The sequence below is a fragment of the Dermacentor variabilis genome, chromosome 9 (genome assembly GCF_050947875.1).
Source record: "Dermacentor variabilis isolate Ectoservices chromosome 9, ASM5094787v1, whole genome shotgun sequence".
Classification (NCBI taxonomy): Eukaryota; Metazoa; Arthropoda; class Arachnida; order Ixodida; family Ixodidae; genus Dermacentor; species Dermacentor variabilis.
The window spans coordinates 89124169-89143058 of record NC_134576.1 but is presented as its reverse complement, the minus strand read 5'-3'; the positions used below and the strand labels follow the sequence as shown (position 1 = coordinate 89143058).

At 47.7% G+C, this 18890-nt stretch overlaps 1 protein-coding gene across 5 annotated transcripts in view; it reads right to left on the bottom strand.

Annotated features, from left to right (window-relative positions):
* AdamTS-A (ADAM metallopeptidase with thrombospondin type 1 motif A) overlaps positions 1-18890 on the bottom strand; it is a 383945-nt gene that overhangs the window by 96937 nt on the left and 268118 nt on the right. The gene's annotated exons all lie outside the window — the stretch shown is intronic.

The window sequence follows — 18890 nt, the reverse complement described above, 5'->3', positions numbered from 1 at the left end:
TGCGTGTGTTTATAGGCGCCAAGCAAAATGCATCGTGAAGGCTTGTGGCAAAACGCACGGTTTATATCCTTTAATGGCTGTCGTCTGTTGCCAGTCGTTTCATTTCTCGGCGTGACGCCAATTCCCCACGTGACTATGTGCCATGTTTGAATGAATGCACATAAAGCACGCATATCTCGGGCTGCTGAACCTGCTTCGCCTTCAAATTCGGAGTTCGTCGAATGTTTGTTCACAATTGAAGAACATAGGCGTGACCAAGCAGGCTTTAAGTCAGACTGGTGCTCCTGTTGATCATAAACAGGCCGTCCAGCATCCCCTTTAGGTGAATATATTCGCGTCGAGAGAGGGCGTACCCCTATGAAAATGGCCATTTTATGTTTCCTTTATGTTTCCTTCTTGTACCCTATGGGACCTTTATGATTCCTTGTCCTTTGTGTGACCTCCGGGACGCCAACTTTGTGTGTACTACGTGTTTACTCATCCTAACGTATACCTTGAGGAAGTAACCTTTATTATGGCTCTAGGATGTGTCCTTTATGTTTACGGCAGGATGTTAACTGTATGTGCAGTGTGTGTTACCTGAGTGTACACTTGAGTGCACATGTAGGTGACAGAGTGCACATAACAACTGTCTGTACATATAATGAAGCCAGAAACTATCTGCACTGTGTGACAGCCATTGATACACTCAGCAGAGTCGTTGTAAGTACTAAATCTTGACTTATTCTTCATTTGCCCCTAGAAAACAACGCTTATTATAATTCTTGTAGGATGTGCCCTTTGTGTTTAACGGCGGAATGTTACCTAGGTGGGCACATCAGTGCACACCTAGGTAACATGGAGCAATATAATCTATATATTTATAACGAGTGCTCGCTGCAGCCTCACAGTGTAGAAAACCTGAACGTTTTTGTGTCACACGAACACAACGTGCTCTACACCAGCTTAAGCCTAAGTCATTACAGTGCCTAAAAACCTGAAAGCAAATTTAACGCTACGGTTAAATACGCCCCAGGGGCCGGGAAGCGTGAGAAGCAGCCAGGGCTCTTTGAGTGCTAGCGCGTTCCACTCTTAAAATGCCCTCCCATTTTTTACGACCACTGGCACGCGACTTTTGTTGCGCTCCCCTCTAGTGCACGCATTCAGCGACAACATGCCACGACAATAATTATGCGTTCGCTGTAAATACAACGTCTAAAGAAAAATGCTTAACGATCTGTGAAGCAGATAGCTCAGCTCGTACACTCCGATGAGCCTCGCCTCAAATGCGAAGGTAACCTTGAGTTTTATCTAGTGTTTTATTTTATGACAGCTTATGTTAATTTCCCAAATTACTGATTGTTCATATTTATACTTTTTATGCGCAAACAAACAGGGACGAAGAATAGGGGCAACACAAGGACGAGCGCTTTCTAACAACTGGTTTTATTTTTGAAGAACTACTTACTTAAATACCCACAGAACTGCGCGATCTAGAGAACAGAGCACGCCTACAGCGCATATGATACCCGCTGATCTGCGCGATCAAGTCAAAAGAGCAACGTCAATATTACATATAACACTTGTGATAAAAAAAAAAAAAAGACGTGGACAAAAGCCACCCAGTCATACTAAAAACAGCAAAGTGCATAAAAACAACCACTTACAATAACATGCGTTAAAGATGTGATGATAGAAGCGAATTTTCTTTATCTAACAATGAAACAGAAGGATGGCTGATGCATTTTTCTTTTTGTTTTTCAATCCAGTATGCTTCCACGATTTCCCTAGCGGTTTGATTTCTATGCCTGTACAAAATGTCTGTGCTAGTAACACAAGGGGAGCAACCATGTTCTTGGCAATGCATTGCCAAATGCGTACTAGGGCGACCTTTCAGGCTAGACAAGTGCTCCCTTAACCTAGTGTTTTTTTATCACAAGTGTTATATGTAATATTGACGTTGCTCTTTTGACTTGATCGCGCAGATCAGCGGGTATCATATGCGCTGTAGGCGTGCTCTGTTCTCTAGATCGCGCAGTTCTGTGGGTATTTAAGTAAGTAGTTCTTCAAAAATAAAACCGGTTGTTAGAAAGCGCTCGTCCTTTTGTTGCCCCTATTCTTCGTCCCTGTTTGTTTGCGCATAAAAAGTATAAATATGAATATGTTCCAACTAGGCCGACTCACAGTTATGCTTTACTGATTGTATTGTAAATACTTTCATTATATGCCAAATCTCTGTTCTCGTTTAAGCCGTACGGTTACTCCGCTGTTAATCTCTCTATAAAAAGTACCTTTTAATATTATTTGTAGCACTTTTCCTTATTCCTCGTTCACTTTTTTTTTTGCCACCTTCAATCTCCCACCCTGCTCTTATTCCTTCCGACTTCGCTGCTGCATGGTCCCCCACAGTCGCTAAAGTTAGAAGCAAGCAGGCGAGCGAGACGCCAGAAAAGTACCATGTTAATTCCAAAGAGAAAGAAAACAATTACCCATCGCATTCGAAATCGTTTTATTACCTCCGAATTTGCTGTCTTATTACAAATAACGCGTTTCCTTAACCAGTAGCAGCGTCTTTACATTACCATGCTTCAACATTAATTCAGAAACTTCCACCTAACCTTGTGTGACTAAGTTTTACGTTCCTTCCCCTCGGCTACCGCCGCCTTCTTGGCCATTCTCCGTAGTGGGTGAGTGACATAATCTGAGGAGCGACAAGCAAGTGAGAAGAAAAGGAGAAAAGGCAGCCGCGGTAGCCAACGGAACCTTGCTGACTTTCTCAAATTATCAATATTTTCTATTATTTCATTTATTTACGTTAACTTATTCTATCAAAATTCTTCACAATATTTTCATCACACGTCTAAATTACAGTTCTAGACTCACGCTTCACAATTTAAATCTAGTTTGGCTTTACTGCTAAGCATACGAAAAACCACCTGCTTCTTGGCCAATCCCCCATAGTGGGTATGCGCCACTGTCTGGGACACAAGACAAGACAAGACCGCAGTGTACCGATTCTGCGCACACATCCGTTGCCATCGGCACGACTTCTGCGTCGCACAGAGGTAGGCGCGCACGAAAGTAGCTTGAAGTTGCCCGCTGAATGAGCGGGAAGTTATTTATTATCCACGAGGTTCAAAGCATTATTTAGGAGATGCCTTTGTCTTTTACTACCCTTTCTCCATCCCAATCTAATGATCGCCGTTCAGGTTCCAAACGCTAAACGGTGATGGCCGGCCGGAATTTCGGCTTTTCTAGTATTAGTCTAAAGCAACCACTGGCATTAAGATACTGTACGTCTGCTGCACTGATTGCAGTGAGCTTCTGTTACAGGGTATCGTGCGCTACGTTTCTATTTCTTAACGACCTGCCACACGCTGCTTTCGGCAAGCAAAGCGCGATTATACCGGGCGGGTGACGACGCCGTACTCAGATTCGTGCACAAGGTCATTGTGATATCGTACGTTTTTAGAGCATTGACCCGGGGCCTATAGTTGGCAGTTGCGAAGAATGAAGCTGCGATGTTACAAAGTCCCAACATGGCAGCTTCGGCGACGTGGACAAAACCAGACCAGATGCGTGGAAACGGAGACGCGTATACATTGGCGTCAGGGGCGCAACGCTTTGGCACGGAATTTTTACATAAGGAGTTTAGTGATCGTGCGCTTCGCTGTTTATCCAACTGTCTTATGTGGCGCAAGTGACATGTACGACTTGTGCCTTTAGTGTCAAAAGGGATGAAGAAAACGCCGCTGAGTAAAAAGTATAACATTTATCTGACGGCAATTACGCAGACGTTTCAGTTGGTCAATGTATCTGAACACGACGCTTAAATAGTCTTTAACATGTAGATCCTGAGAATACCTTCTAAACAGTTCTCGTGTCATTCTTTCTCTTTTATTTTATTTTGTGCGTTCCACATTACCGTGACATGCCCGTGAGGCTGCCTAACCTTTAGCGAACTAGCAAAATATATATATATATAGATTTCTCACCACAGCCACCATGGCAAAGCTACCGATTTAGCACTGTACAAAATTAGGAGCAAGAAGAAACGAAAAATAGCTCAGATTGAAGTCGAGAAATTCAAGTCTGCCGTGAGTCAAAGTGCCAAAAACAAAAAAAGATAAAAGTCGGTAAATGCCGGTTATTCTCGACAACCATTGGACGCCTCACCGAGACAGAATGACCGCGCAGGGCTCGGCGTTGCAGCGGCGAACGGCTCCAGGGGCTACAACAGTAGCATGGCCTATCGGTACCACCAAGACTACCGGGACAACGACAGCAAGAATGCGTAAGCCACCTGCAGTTGCAAACACCGTCCGATTCTTCGCTGTACGTGCCGCAATACAGCGACTCTTCATTACCCGCTACCTGCGGGCGTTCGCGAGGCGACACTATAAGCATGCAAAAATGTACATGTTCAAAAAGAAATTAAACCGACTGCGAACCTTGAACGGAGTGAATACAATGCCTGGCGGTCCTTGCCCGTGCTTATGGCATTCTCCTAACCGAGTGTATACAGTAATGTGGGGTTTCTTTCTCGTCTTTCTTTTTTATTCTAACGACTTCAAAAGAACATTACGCTCACCGCAGCTCTCTTTTCGCTCGAACTTGACGAAAACATAATATTTTGGTAAACATCGTTCGATGAAACACTTGGCTTCTCTGTTTTCCACTTTTTTACCCCCCTAAACAAACGCAAATCTCGGATAATCGAGTTGCTGCAACTACGTAAACAGGCTCCCCCACCTGTTGGCAGCTACAGATATCCGAAACAAAGCAAAGCAAACAACAATGCCAATTGCTTTTGTTCAGCGATTAACTTTAAGCAATGCAATTTTGTACAATACGAAAAAGAAAACTATGCACGAGGTGACCGTACAAACACCTCAGCAATATTTCGGCTGTATACGTGGTGTGCCAGATATCTGCTGTGCGAATAATCGCGCGGTGCTTTCTTTTTTTGTATTTCGCGGGTTTCCTTTAAAGCTTAGCGAAAAAATATTTTGTGTATTGGGATGCCTGCGTGCACTAGGAAGGGAAAAGGTTCGGAATCCCAAGCGTGCTGAAAAACTTGAGTAGCTCGCAAGGATGGAAATCGGAAAAGCGCGCACACCACTGGCGGACACATCTTTGAGGAAGAAAACAGCAGTCACTCTGCAGCCACGTAAAAAACATGACTTGTGTCCGGACGTCAACGATTTGTTTATGATACAAACAGGTAAAGAATCTTTCCTCTGCGAGTTCCAAAAAAAAGGAAGGAATAAAAACGCCGCGGGCAATTGCAGGAAGCACGAATTTTTATACACGTGTTACAGTTAAACGTTTGGACCCACATTTCACGCCTCGAACCTGGTTCGCGGGGAAAAAATGCATGACGCGCGCATACGGTATCCCAAACCGCTCCGTCCCTTACAGCTAAAGAATCGCTCCGACTCCAATAACTTCGTATCCATACGGGACGCCCCGTCTTGTAGCTGCAGGTACGTCTCCGTGGTTACGAGACAACCATTTATCGAATAGTAGTCCCCCCTTTCCCTTTCCCCTCCCCCTTTCCCCACCCTCTGCGTCTGCGCGGCGTATCGATTTGGTTTGCGTTACGCCTGTATACGGCAAATGATACGCTACCGTTTCCTCGGGACATGACTGCATTGCGGTTGTCCTATGATGCGTGACTCATGAATACCGAAGAAAACGGGAAGACCACCCTGCCGGCGTGGCATCGCGAGTTCACGCCGGCAGGGCGGTCTTCCCGTCTTCTTCGCGAGCTTAGAGAAATTAAAAGAAACACCCGGTCACACGTGTTGCTCGACGGGAAGGAGTGCATAAAGGTGAACACCGCCGCTAGCGAAACTACGCAGCTACCGGCTGTCATGGTAACAAACGATCCGTTTATTAATGAAAACAGCTAGGGAAGGAGAAGACGATGACAAACATGCTTTTCTCGGGAGGGGGGGGGGGGGAGGGGGCTCACCTAAAGAAAGGAAGAGATATGCTTCTCAAATGAAAAACAGAGAACGCAAAGATGGCCAGTGAAAATCGAGCCGCCGGTATACAACTTAGTCGACGTATAAAACGAATATACGAGTATAGTATATAGTACACTGGCGAGGTTGTACGTGCCAGATCCATGATCTGATTATGAGGCACGCCTTACAGTGGGCGACTCCGAATGAATTTTGACCGCCTTGGTTTCCTCAACGTGCAGCTAAATCTACAATTACGCCAGGATAAGTTGGAACTTTTCTACGATAGCTTTCAGCGAATGGCGAAATGAAAACGCAAAAGAGAAAGACGGGGCAGGACATTTTCTTTTGTTATTTCATATCACCATTTTCACGTTCCGTCTTTTAGTGCGATTAGCGTTATAACTGGCTACGTCACCCGCTTTCCGTCACCCGCTTTCACGCCAACTTGCGTCAGTGCGTATGTGCCACTAGGATAGGCGCTGCTCCTGGGTGAACCACTTTGACGCCAGCTGAGGTCACGGGATGTACGCGACTGGCGATGCGACGCCGAGCGGTGATTCTAGGTGACTTGTCAGTAGTATACTGTAAAATAATTTACACCCTTAAATGTGAAAAAGGGTGTACACGTGTCTATAACTCACACCCTTAGTTGTCCGTTACATAAATAACACCCGAAGGGTATAAGTTATAGATATGTTTAACACCTTTTTCACTTTAAGGGTGTAAATTATTTGCAGTGTATCAAAAAACACCGTAAGAACATTTGTGCCGGAATTCCTTTTTTTTTCTCTCTCTCTCTTCCTGGGTCTTCGTTTGGCCATGCGTTGATATAAATGGATAAACGATGCCCTTTATCAGTGTGGGACAAGATGAACTATAGAGAGCGTAAAATGTATTCGTAGTGTGCATTCGAACAGCCCTCCTGTCCCGCCCATTATGCGCACATGTAATTGTCGCGCGCGTCCAGCCAGGGCATGGTGCTGTTCGGTCTGTCGCTGGCCTTCCTCACCTTCCTGGTGGTGAGCATGGCGATGTTCGCCGTGCACGTCAAGAAGGAGCTGGAAGCCGCCGCCCAGGAACAGGACGCCCTCGACGAAGCGGCCAGGGCCAATAGGACCCGCAACGACAGCTCCGCCGACGCCAACCGCGGTGCCAGCCGCACGAGGTGGGCGGTGGTGGTGGTGGAGGGGGGGGGGGGGGGGTACAACCGCACGAAAAACCGTGCATTTCATTCTTGCTGATTCGCATTCAGATCCGACCAGAGTCAAGCAGACACGGATATAGGTCACGCTATAACGCGAGTTCGAAAAGATTTGAGGACCCGTACGTTATACAGTCTGTCGCGAGAGTTGCCAGAAAGCCAAGCTTCTGACCACTTCAGGGACGTACCGAAGTACGTCGAAGCTGTTGTGCTCTCCGACACTAACCATGCAGTAGATACGCAGGCGTCTACGTGGTCCTCTGTGACCCCCTAGTTCGTATATCAGACGTGTATTTGTGAGCTCGGCGACATCGCCGGTACGTGTGACGGCAGAGCTGCCACATCTTCGTGATGTCACGTTCAACTTCACTGCAGTGTATTCGCTTTTATTAGCAACCACAGGGACTCATCCTCAGCCGGAATTACGGCACGGTCAGTGCTAACATACCCGCCAGCGCTATTGAAGTCCAGTCCGCAATCGCGTCGTCGAAGCGTCCTGCCTATTTGTCGGCTGATGCTGCAAGGCTCTCTAACGCGACGTTGCGTCTTCGACGTAACCTACGTACGAACCAGTTCTTCCATAACTCAGCGTTCCTTGAAACACAGCCGTGTCACACAATGTGAATTTGTTGTCTACTGCGCAGCGACGGAGACTGAGAAATGCGCGTGTGCCTGCAGGAACGGTTTCGTAACCAAGGTGGTCGCGGTAACCACGCCGGCGGCAGCCAGGCGAATGCACCTGCGGAGGCGGGTGCACCAATTCACCGGGGCACCGATTCAGCGCCGTAAGCCGCGTGCGCGCGCCGGGAGGAAGACCGTCGACGGTGCGGACAAGCGAACGCACAAGGCCAGCAAAGCCAACGGTATACGCGCCATACAGAGTTCCATCCTGTGTCCTCGCGCGGGCCCCTCTTACACTATATTGCGCGTTGCCTTGAACCTCTTTATTTTGTTTGTTTGTTATTTCAAAATCAACCCGGAAACTATTGCATCATATGAAGTCAGATGCACGCGGGAATGTATGGAAATGGTTTTATCACATTCGTTTCGTCGGTTTCCGAGAATATCGACACCAATTTGATCTGGACGATTGCGTGGTCGCAGACGTTGGAAAACAATCCCGAAGAGAGTTTCGAATAATGCGAGGAGTCGCAACGAAAATCCAAGCGGCGGCGTAAACTTCCGAACACAAGGCGCGACGCGACGTTACATCTTTGTTTCCGTGCCTATAGGCCAATAAAATCAGTTTTTTTTTTAAACCACAGCAAGCAAAATGGTATGGCTATATTCTCCACGTACATCTATATGCTGTTCTTAACAACTAACTGTCGTACGGGGAAGCTTTAGCTCGGGGGCTTCTACCTAAGTACGTCGAAACGGAGAAGTCGTCTTCACCGGTAACCACTGCCCCGAATTTGGGAAGGTTTGTTTCATTTAAAAGAAAAGGGTCAAATTCAGTGTGTGTAGCAAGACGAATTTTTTTATTTATGACGTCAACTCTTCCAAGAAGCGGAACTATGAAGTTTACAAGTTCAACTTGGCACTGAAAGACGATATCACAATTCTGCAAAGTGTATTTAATAATGCATGTAAAGCTGACAAAACTAATGTGTTAGACCGCTCTGAAATACACCACTGATTCGCGAGTGGGACATTTGCCCACGTAAGCTGTAAATTTATAAATCAAGCTTAACTCCTTTAGACACTGACAGATTGGCTGGAGCCGCTCGTCTCCTCCTGTCTCGCCCAACTCCATCCAATCAGCAACGGCCGGAATGGACAGTCTATTAGGTGGACTCTTACAGAATACCCTTCTCCAGCTCTGAGCGCCACGGTCTTCTCTTTGCGCGGCTAGAAGGACTTGCATGAGTGGGCGAAGGCTTTCTATTTTTTTTTCAGCCGGAAAGAATTAATACCATGCAAAAAACATCGCAGCTCAGCGTTTTGTGATCACTGTCTAATACCCCTGCCACACGGGCACAGAAAATGACATTAACTGGCTAATGCCTTAAACTTTAACGTCATTCGCGGGGTGCCACACGGACATGCTTAATGGCATTAAAGCCTGATTCCATTCGCGACATAGTGCGTTCTCGTAACTCACTTTGCCGTCAAACGCGTACTCTCGTTCCCAATGTCTTCACATTCTGACGTGACTAAACAAACTATTAGTGAAGAACAATTAATATATTATTCACTTTCTTTAAAAATTTGCCCTTTCTCGCGGCGTAGTACGTTCTTACAATTACTACAACTCACTTGGCCGTCGAATGCGTACTCTCGTTTACAATGTCCCCGCCGTGGCCGTAGTGACCATATTCTCACGATATTAAACAAACTTGTAGATAACAACAACTACTGTATTCTTAACTTTTCTTAAAAGGAGCTTTTTTTTATTTTCGTAGAGATCAGCAGGCGATCTTGCCGCTACTCAAGGCTAGACCACTAATCGTGAGCGCATTAGCCACGAGAAGCTGTTGCATTGCACGGCGGCGCCTCCTTGCCTTGTTCGCCTCATACTGAAGCCTTCGCATTTATCGACGATGCTTGACTAGAAGAAGCACATACGCCAGAACCAACTGGAGCACACGGTCAAATTCTTCAGTATCGCTGCTTGAGAGGTTTGAAGATGTGAGCGCAATTTTTTTTTCCCCAAAATCAATGCTTTGGCTACGCTATGGATTGGTCATCGAGCTAGCTTTGGCTTCAAACAGTTTACGGCTGGGTGCAATAATGACATTCCTGAAGTAAACTACATACAATGAGCCGATTAATGTTTCTCATGCCATTTCTTAAGCATCTGCTCCCTAGATAACTGTTTTTTATTGTAGTACGATTGGCAAACAAACTTAACAGTTTCACTGCAGCTATCGCCATCGCAACGCTTAATGTCATTAGGTATGCGCGTGTAGCAGCGATCGAAATATAATGGCATTAAGAAACTTGAGGTCTAAAACTTTTAATGCCACTAACCTCGACCGTGTGGCACAGGTATAAAATATAACTGATACATTGACAATTAGAACTGGTTCGCCAGTTGGATAATTAATCATAATTAACTGACTGTCAAAAAATTACAGGCAAATAACAGGCACATGCACCGTTTCACCATGAACAATATGTAGTTGGCTCCGTACGCGTAAAGTCACTTTCTTTATTTAGTTCGATGCGTAATAGTTCGGAGCAGCCTGCATATTTGTATACTATCCACTGGCTCCGCTAATACAAGTCTTCCCGGAGCAGTGTAAATGCAGGCGTAGTTTGTTGTTTTGTTGTATTGTTTTGTCTTTAATCCCCCCTCCCCCCTCATTTTTTTTTCTCTCGAACTAGTGCCGATCAAACATTCGCCTCCTCCAACGCATCACCGGGCAACGGCACCGCCTACTACTGCTCCTCCACCGACGACGGCGGCAGCTACGACGTCAGCGGCTGGGAAGCTAGCGGCTAAGACCAAATCGGCTACGACGACCGCGGTTACGACAACTTCGTCAACGCGGACAGAGACCGTAGCTGCCCGGACGCGGGCGATCGAGAAAACGCTAACCAGCAAGACGCACCCGTCGCCCGCTGAGCCGACAACGCCGAGGGCGACGAGGAAGATCATCGCCGCCAAGGGGGTCGTCCCCGGACGGGAAAAGGCATCGTCGCACAGGGCACCTCGGTCCACGAGGAAGATCATCGCGGCCAAGGGAGTGGTACCGGGAAGGGGAACGAAGACGCCGGCAGATGGCGCCGCGGAAGCGCCGCTCGTGGTGCCAGTGGCGATGGTCCGACCCGCGCGAGCTCTGCCTCCCGCGACCAATGGCCCGTCCTTTCTTCGGCCAGAAACGGTGGGGAGCGCGATTTCGGCAAAGGCAGGTCGGAAGGCGTCAAAAGCGACGTTGTCGCCGAGATCCCCGGCAGGAATCGAGGCGCCGTCGAATGAGTCTGCGGCTTTGTCAAAGGCGCCATTCGGAGGCGCTAACATCGGTGCGAGGGCTCAAAGCCTCATCGGCCGCGCCTCTTCCAGTGGGGCTCCACGGATGGACGCACGCTCGGCGTAATGCCAAACGCGGACAGTGAGTCTCTGGCGACCAATACAGCCGAAAGGCGCTGAAGCACACTCGAGTGTACACGTCGCAGGGCAACTCACGTACGTCTCAATGTTTTGCGAGTGGGCACCGTTTATTTTTTTCGTTTGGCCCAATTTTTTATTCGTTGACTACCACTTCTAGGTGCTAACGCTGATTACTACAATAAAGTAACAAAAGAAAGAGGCAATGTCATCGATCCGCCCGTCCGAAGCCCGTCTCAATAGACTTTGCGGCTAGCCGTTGCTTGACCTCTTCGGGTGTCAATGAATACTGTCCATTTAAAATTTAATTTCACCACAATTCTTGAACGTTCAAAATTATGGCTAGGGTACAGTTGCGGAATGAATTGGGAATTTAAATATTCAGTTTGTTTTGTTTGCGAACAGATTGAGAACTACAGCGAGAATTCTCAGCAGCATCGTCAGATATGAGGGTCAACTATTTAGTGTAATGCGCACTCCGAAAGCAGCCACGCAGCCTCCGAGGTCGTTTTACTGAGACATTTTACAGCTAGATATTATTCAAAGTTGCCGCACAATCAAAATTGGAAGTGTTATCAAGATGCGCGCGACACGCTATAAATAATATCAATTTCATCAGTACTTATCATTCTGCTGCAGTATCTCGGCGCGCACGAATGCGCGCACACGGCACCTCAAGGGGTTAAGACATGCACGATGGGTCTTACCTCTCGCAAGTATGATGCAGTGCACGTTTTAACACGCGTGCGCTTGGATAAATGGACAACGTCGCAAGATGGAAGTGGCGTTTACGAACCACATGCGTCCCTTTCATCCGGGTACTTCCTCCCACGGCGGCGCACCGATGTTTCAATGCAACGCATCGTCGTGTACAGCGAGTACCGGCCCCTCGGTCTTGCCAGGCACTTCGGCGCGCTTTAAATCGGTGACGGATGAACGGTTCTTTCCGTCGCCGTGTCGAGATCGATCCTTTATCCCCTTCGCCTTTTTTTTTATTTCTTTATACGCGCGCTCAGCACCCGGCGCGAGGAAGTTGGGTAGATTCTGAAGTCGACTATACGCGCATCGGCGCGCACGATCACCGGATGTCTTTTTTTTGTTTTTTTTGTTTCTTTCGGCGGGGCCAGAAGCCTCAGGTAAAGAAATATTCCCGCGCCCGCGTAATCGACGCCATGCACCGCGGCGCGCCTCATACGAACCAACACAGACAAAGGACGCGGACCTTGGAGGAGAAGTCAACGATGGTTATATGCCGCATCGTGGTCACGAGATGATCGCAGGTCCGTGGCCGCACCGTATAGTTTTGCTACAAAAATTACTGGCGGGAACTCTAGCAATTCGGCTCTAGTATTATTTTTTCACTCTAGAATTTCACTCTAGAAACTCTAGCAATTCAGCTACTACAGGAATGATGCGTTGGTGGCTTCAGATGTTCTTGTGCCGTTACTTCATTACCCTTAATTGTTCTAAATTTTTAAGCATTCATAGCCAATAAGTCTCTCCGCACACGCGTAATCATTGCGAATTGTTGCATTTATAACGCAATGTACTTTCTCTAAAAAGACCAACTTGCAAAGTCACAAAGCCGTTTGGAGCCAGAAGGGGCGAAGTCTAGGCAAATTCATGCACTACCCACATTTCACGCACTGGACTGCAGGAAACCCCAGCGTTTCCACATAACGTGGCCTCAATGCGCGCTGCCCGACATCGGAGGCAACGGCTTCGAGTAGGCATTATCCGACAGGGCTAACAGGTGGCAAACAAATTCGAACCAAAACGTTGCAGCTTCCAAGCAACTTCAGTCTCTCACATTCGGGGCGCGGCGCGGCGATCGCTGGCGCACAGTGCAAACGGTGCACACACCTCATCGCACCGGCCCGCAAGAGGTGGACGTGCAGAAACTGCCAAACGATTGCCGGAGACGCAAAAGTGCCGTTTCGTTAACCACAAACCCCCGCGTCGCGGAAAACCTCCGAAACCAGCAACCCGACAAAACGCAGCCTACCCACGCTTATGCGTGGCGGCGCATCAGAGCGCTCCGAAAACGGCTTCGCCCACACAAACCGCTTGCGCCTGTATAGTATACTCCCGAGCCAGAGCCGAGAGGAGGCGGGGGTTACACTCCTCTGACACCCTCACGCCCTGCGCGGTTTCTTTATTTTATTTTGGGGGAAGGTGGAGGGGGTCTCCTAACAGCGTCGCTCACTGGCTTTCGAAATAAAGCAAGCCGTGCGGGAAGGGCGGTGTGCGTGTAGTCGGATTTTCGGCCGCAGATTATATTTGCTGTACGCGAGGACGGCGCGATCGGAGCGGGGGAAGGGGATTAAACTTTGACCTCGTCCGTTTCGAAGGCGCTAATCTGGAACGCGAATCGACAGTGTCCGCTGACCCGCGTACGCCGCAGAGGTCGAGGGGTGTACGGGCCGCTAGCGTGCGGCTGCGGCGCGGGCCACGACGGCAGCGCCCTCTACCACATGCGAGGGGCGGAGGCGCCGAAACGTCGCGAAGATTAGGAAGCGCTTTTAGGCGGGGGTTATATAGCTTGTCTCGAAGCTGCTGTGAAGAGGGCTTATATGTATACGGGGCCGTATCTCGCGCGAGATATATATCCAAAACGACAAAGAGAATAAAAAAAAACGAAGCCCCCCACCACCAATCAAAAGAGCCGGCGGCGTGTCATCTGTGGCTGCCGAAATTACTTTTCCTTGTAAAAGCATTCCAACGTCGCAAGAACCGTACAGTGTCAGTCAGACTTAGCGTGAACAATGAAGAGACGGCCCAGGCAGCGTAAGAAAACGCAGGTTGCAACGAGCAACACACACTGAACGCTTTAATAAATTAAACTGTGCGGCTTATAACGCCCCCAAAGAGAGAGAGAGAAAAAAACTGTTCTCGCTCAGTGGATTAGTTAGCAGGTGGCCTCAGTCCAGGCCGCCTCTGTCTGCGTGCATGATGGCGGGCGAGATGTACCGAAACTGTATACCGATCGCTACGAAGCACGCCGCAATGGGAGGAGACTCCGAATTAATTTCGACCCCCTGGAGTTATTTAACGTGAATAGAAATCTATGTACGCGAGCGGTTTTTGGCATTCCGCTCCCATCTAAATGCGACAGCCGCGCCCGGGACCTCGCACTCGGCATCGCAGCCCCACAGCCACCGCGGTGTGTCGTATCCTTTGGTGGGAAAACGCATTAAGCTGCAGCCACATTCAAATCGTGTGAACCGGAAATCTTAGGCGCCCTCCGGAGAGAAGCAAAAGGGCGCATGACGCGTGTTCGGGTTAAGCATGACGGAGGCTGCACTTCTAAGCTCGACTGTCGTCTATACGTAATCTCGTGGGAAAGCTACAATGTTTCTCGGAGGTTAGCTTATCGCTGTTCGCGGAGTTTCCGGCACCGACCGAGGGCTAGTTTCCATAATGCAAATTCGAATCTTTCCGAGAGAGGTTTCTAGAGAAAGAAGGAAGAAAAAAAAAAAGCGAGATGGCGCTTTGAATTTTCAGCGCAAGTGCTCGATCATTCCAATTCTCGGACTGGCGGAAAACCGATGAGGTTGGTCTACATTTTAGAGATGCGAAGTAGCAGCCATTCTAAAGATATGAGGAAAGACTGTCTTAGTTGTAATTTCAAGAAACGCTAACAGGCTGTATGTGGCACGAGCCCATTTCACGTTGAGCGCAAAAAAAAAAAAAAAACGGACACACTTAAACTACTGCGAGAAACTATACTATATGCTAAGCAATCCGGTCATCGCAGCGCCCCTCGCTAGAAGCAAGCAGGCGTGGGAGCTTGTCAGCACCATTCGAAATTATAAACTGCTTTTGCGAAAACCACACATCCATCAATCGTATAACGTGACTGCCACACCGACTAGACAAATCACGAGCGAGGCGTGGCCTCTCAAATTTGACTTCTCGTGGCTTTCCTTAGAGCAAAGTGAATTTGCACGTTGAAAAGAGCCGTCCTCTTTCCCGTTCGTTCCTGGCATTTGCGGGTCTCGGCGTGTGTCCTCATTTGCCACCTGTTCGCTTCGTTCTCTCCTCTGCTAGGCTAGTCGTCAGAAGCGCCGTTTCTTCCAAAGATGATCCCCCGTAACTAGTTTAGCTCATACGTGTAGATATCTCTATTCTATTAACGGTATACAGGGTAGCACGATGAATACAACCAACAGATGCAATCGTATAGGTTGTGTTCTAGTACTCGCCGCAGGCGACAAAGTACACAGCGAAGCGGAGAGCGCTGCCATCTTAAGCCTCGTTTCAATTCTGACGAAGCCGTCAAAGTATACAGCTCCGTGAAAACAACATAAAAATGAAAAACAATGCACGCTACTTTGCTCTCAAAACAAGATGGCAGCCGAGCAGAAGGCTCAGAAACTCGGCGGGAACGCCGTCTGCTCGCAGGCAAAGGTATCACGCTTTCCTATGCACTTGTTGTAAACTATGTTGCTGTCGTTTCTTTTTCAAAAATTCACACACGCGAACAGTTCAAATACAGACCTAATATGTGCTTTTCTTAGCTTTTTCTTGTCGCCAGGAGATCGAGGCCCGTCGCGGAGGCGTCTTCCAGATAATACCAGACGCGCTCCGTTACCTCATCTCGCACCTGTCTCGTTAGCCCTCTACGTGGACTGTCGCCGATGTTGGTCAGAATTGGAACGCCCTCATAAACGATGGTGGCTTCGTAAACCGAAGAGACTTCACTCTCATCCTAATCAGCAGTAACAGTGGGCCATGTATTTTGGTCGCACTGCAGCGCAAGGACATGGCCGAGGGATGTTATTCAGTCACCGCGGTGCCGCCTAAACCGGCTATGAGGCGGCTCGAGCACCCGTGCGTGGCTGTGGGTAAATGTTCCACATCTGAGTGTGTGTATTATCCTCGTGCACATCGTTTTCGCCCCCACCCCAACATCCGGAGTAGCATGACACATCACTTCTGCGTGCAGCGCGCGTACAGTACGTATTGAATGATGTGTAAATAAATAGCTCGCTGCACTTTGTACCCCTAAAGTATCCGCGTATATTCCTATTGCAACACTAGGCATTCTGTGACATATGTTTGGCGATGACTGACTTTCTTGAGGCTTTCAATTGCTCTTACAGAACTTTTCTTGTTTTTAAACAGTAGCTGATTTACCTAGATATAATGATTTTGCGCTTGATTACGGCTCATAGTTTGGTATTGCTCGGTCTACTGAGTGAATTTATGTAAACCTATTGGTAATTTTTAATTGAAGTTATTAAAACGTACTGCATATACGAAGTATGCGCTCACGTCCTGCATTTATTTTTAGGCTGCCAAATGCCCGCTGTCATAATTATCAGGTTATTGTAAGCCACGGACAGGAGTGCTTGTCATCCGTCTTGCTTCCTTAGCTACTATTTCTTTCTTGGGAGTTCATTAAAAATGTTATTTTTATTTATATATCCGCGTTTCCTACATTTCGCCCGAGGGTCTTACATTTAAGGGCTATTTACGCCAACCAGAAGATCCGGCCTGCATCAAGTGAGAGAGCGCATAGCATCGCGAAGCGGTACAGAACTAAAAAATAAATGCTCCACAATGAAGTAAAACCCACCAAAAGATTAGGATTAAAGATAACTTCGATAACTATCAAGAAAAGTATGGCTACATAACACAAAAACGTTTTGTTGAACCTGGAGGTGCAGGATACACGAAAAATAGTAAAAAATCAAGGCAAACAAATAGTCTGCTAGGATGGCAACTGCAAATGGCAGTTCAGTGAGCAATAACGTCGTTTAGAATCTAACTCTCCATCAGACAACTGCGATAAAAAAGACACACAGAAAAGCGCCACATCGGAGAAATGGCAATAAGGAGCAACAACGCCCAGTGTGGCAAAACGAACGAAGGCCGGACTAGGGGAAAGAGGCGGCAGGACAACATCGAAGAAGGCATCAACGCCAGGAAGACTGGGGAGATTTGACGGGGCGGGACAAGATAAGGGGGGCTGAAATCGACCGGTCGAAAAACGCCGGCTCCACTTAGAGACGCGGGAAAAGACGTAGCATAAGGCGTGGGGCCAGAAGGAGAATAAGGTGGCGTCGGTCGCGCGAGCCCCCAAGAGCGTCATTAATCGGCTGCCAAGAAACACGATCGTACCCCGGTGTGAAACCACGTGACCGCCGCGCGCCACGGCCCCCGCGTACGGGGCGTCGATGTGACGCGTTGAGACTCGGGCAACTCGACTGGGGAGCGGCGACAACACCAACACCATCCACCTGCTGACCGTGCCCGCGGTAAATAGGCGTAGCGTATACTACGTCTACTTCGGCCTTGTTTTTTGGGTGCGATCGTACGTCTATCTATCTATCGTTCTGTCCATCCCCATCTATCCATCCATTTATTCATTATTTATTCTTATCGTTACACTGCCCCTTCCTCTGCCAGCCAGTGTATAGTAGCGTAGCAAACCGGATTTTCGGCCCTGGTTAAGCTGCCCGCCTTTCTTTCGTCTCTCTCTGCCTGGTTTTATTATGCCCCATGCAGCAATGGAAGCTAGGCCAATAAAAGCACAGTGTTGGGCCAACACCATCCTACGTAGGGCCAACATGGCCCCTCGTATGCTCCCCTCTGGCCGTATCTCGGACGTGAGTGCCCATGAGGTCGCCCGGCCGGGTGATCAGATGGGCTGTCGTAGCACGCTCTCTCGCGAAAGCCATTGAATACGTATTGATTGTTTCTGTTGACTTTGCGTTGCCTTCAATATAACGTCCGCTCAGATTCAATTGAAAGTGGTGCATTATTTTTTTGCAAGGGCAGGGATCGGAAGGTTAATCGATCAATCACCAAACCCTAATAAAAGGAATACTATCGCGTTCTTTCTTCATTGTTTAATGTTGTGTGGTTGTACCTATTTCGCCCTCTTCTCCACATAATCCTGAGCGTAGTTCAACGAACTGATATGCAGAAAGTTGTATCAATACACTACATTAATGTAATCTATCATCGCCTTGCTTTTGGAAGATTGTCAAGAAATTAACATACATTTCCAGGATTACCATCACAACAGCTTCTGCGTTCATATCTTCACATTTGTCTTCTGTGTTGCATATCTCAAGTTACGCTCATATACTTACTTTGATGTAACGTTTTTTTTTTTTCTCACATACCTGAAGCTACCATGCGTTTACGTCGCTTGAATGTTGTTCAATTAGATTTAGATATAGTTACCATTTTAATTTATTTGTTACCTAACCCTAGGTGCCCTCAATTGTCTTGCGTACTAGCTATGGGACTTAATTTCCTCCAAGAATTAATGCATATTGATGCGCGATTTCTACACGGAACATTTTCTCTCAATACAATCAATAAAACCAATAGCAACCCACGCTAAACCATTAGAAGACAGTTACAATAAACGAGCGTAAAGCAGAAAAACAATGATCTGCCAAATGCCGGCCCTGCCCCTAAACCACGTAGAAGATTCAGTTTCACAACATCCGGACCCCTGCTTCGTAATACTCGAACTACTGGTTTAGCTAGCATGTAAGCAATCGTACGTATAGTGAACAAGCGATAACTGGGCGTGCACAGTTTCTGAGAAGATTCGCTCTGGAGCGATCTTCGCGCTCCAACCATGCGCACCACAGCACGCAAACAGCCCGGCCACAGCAAATGACCTCCGCAGTGCTGATAAACTTGGCCGTAAAAGTACGAC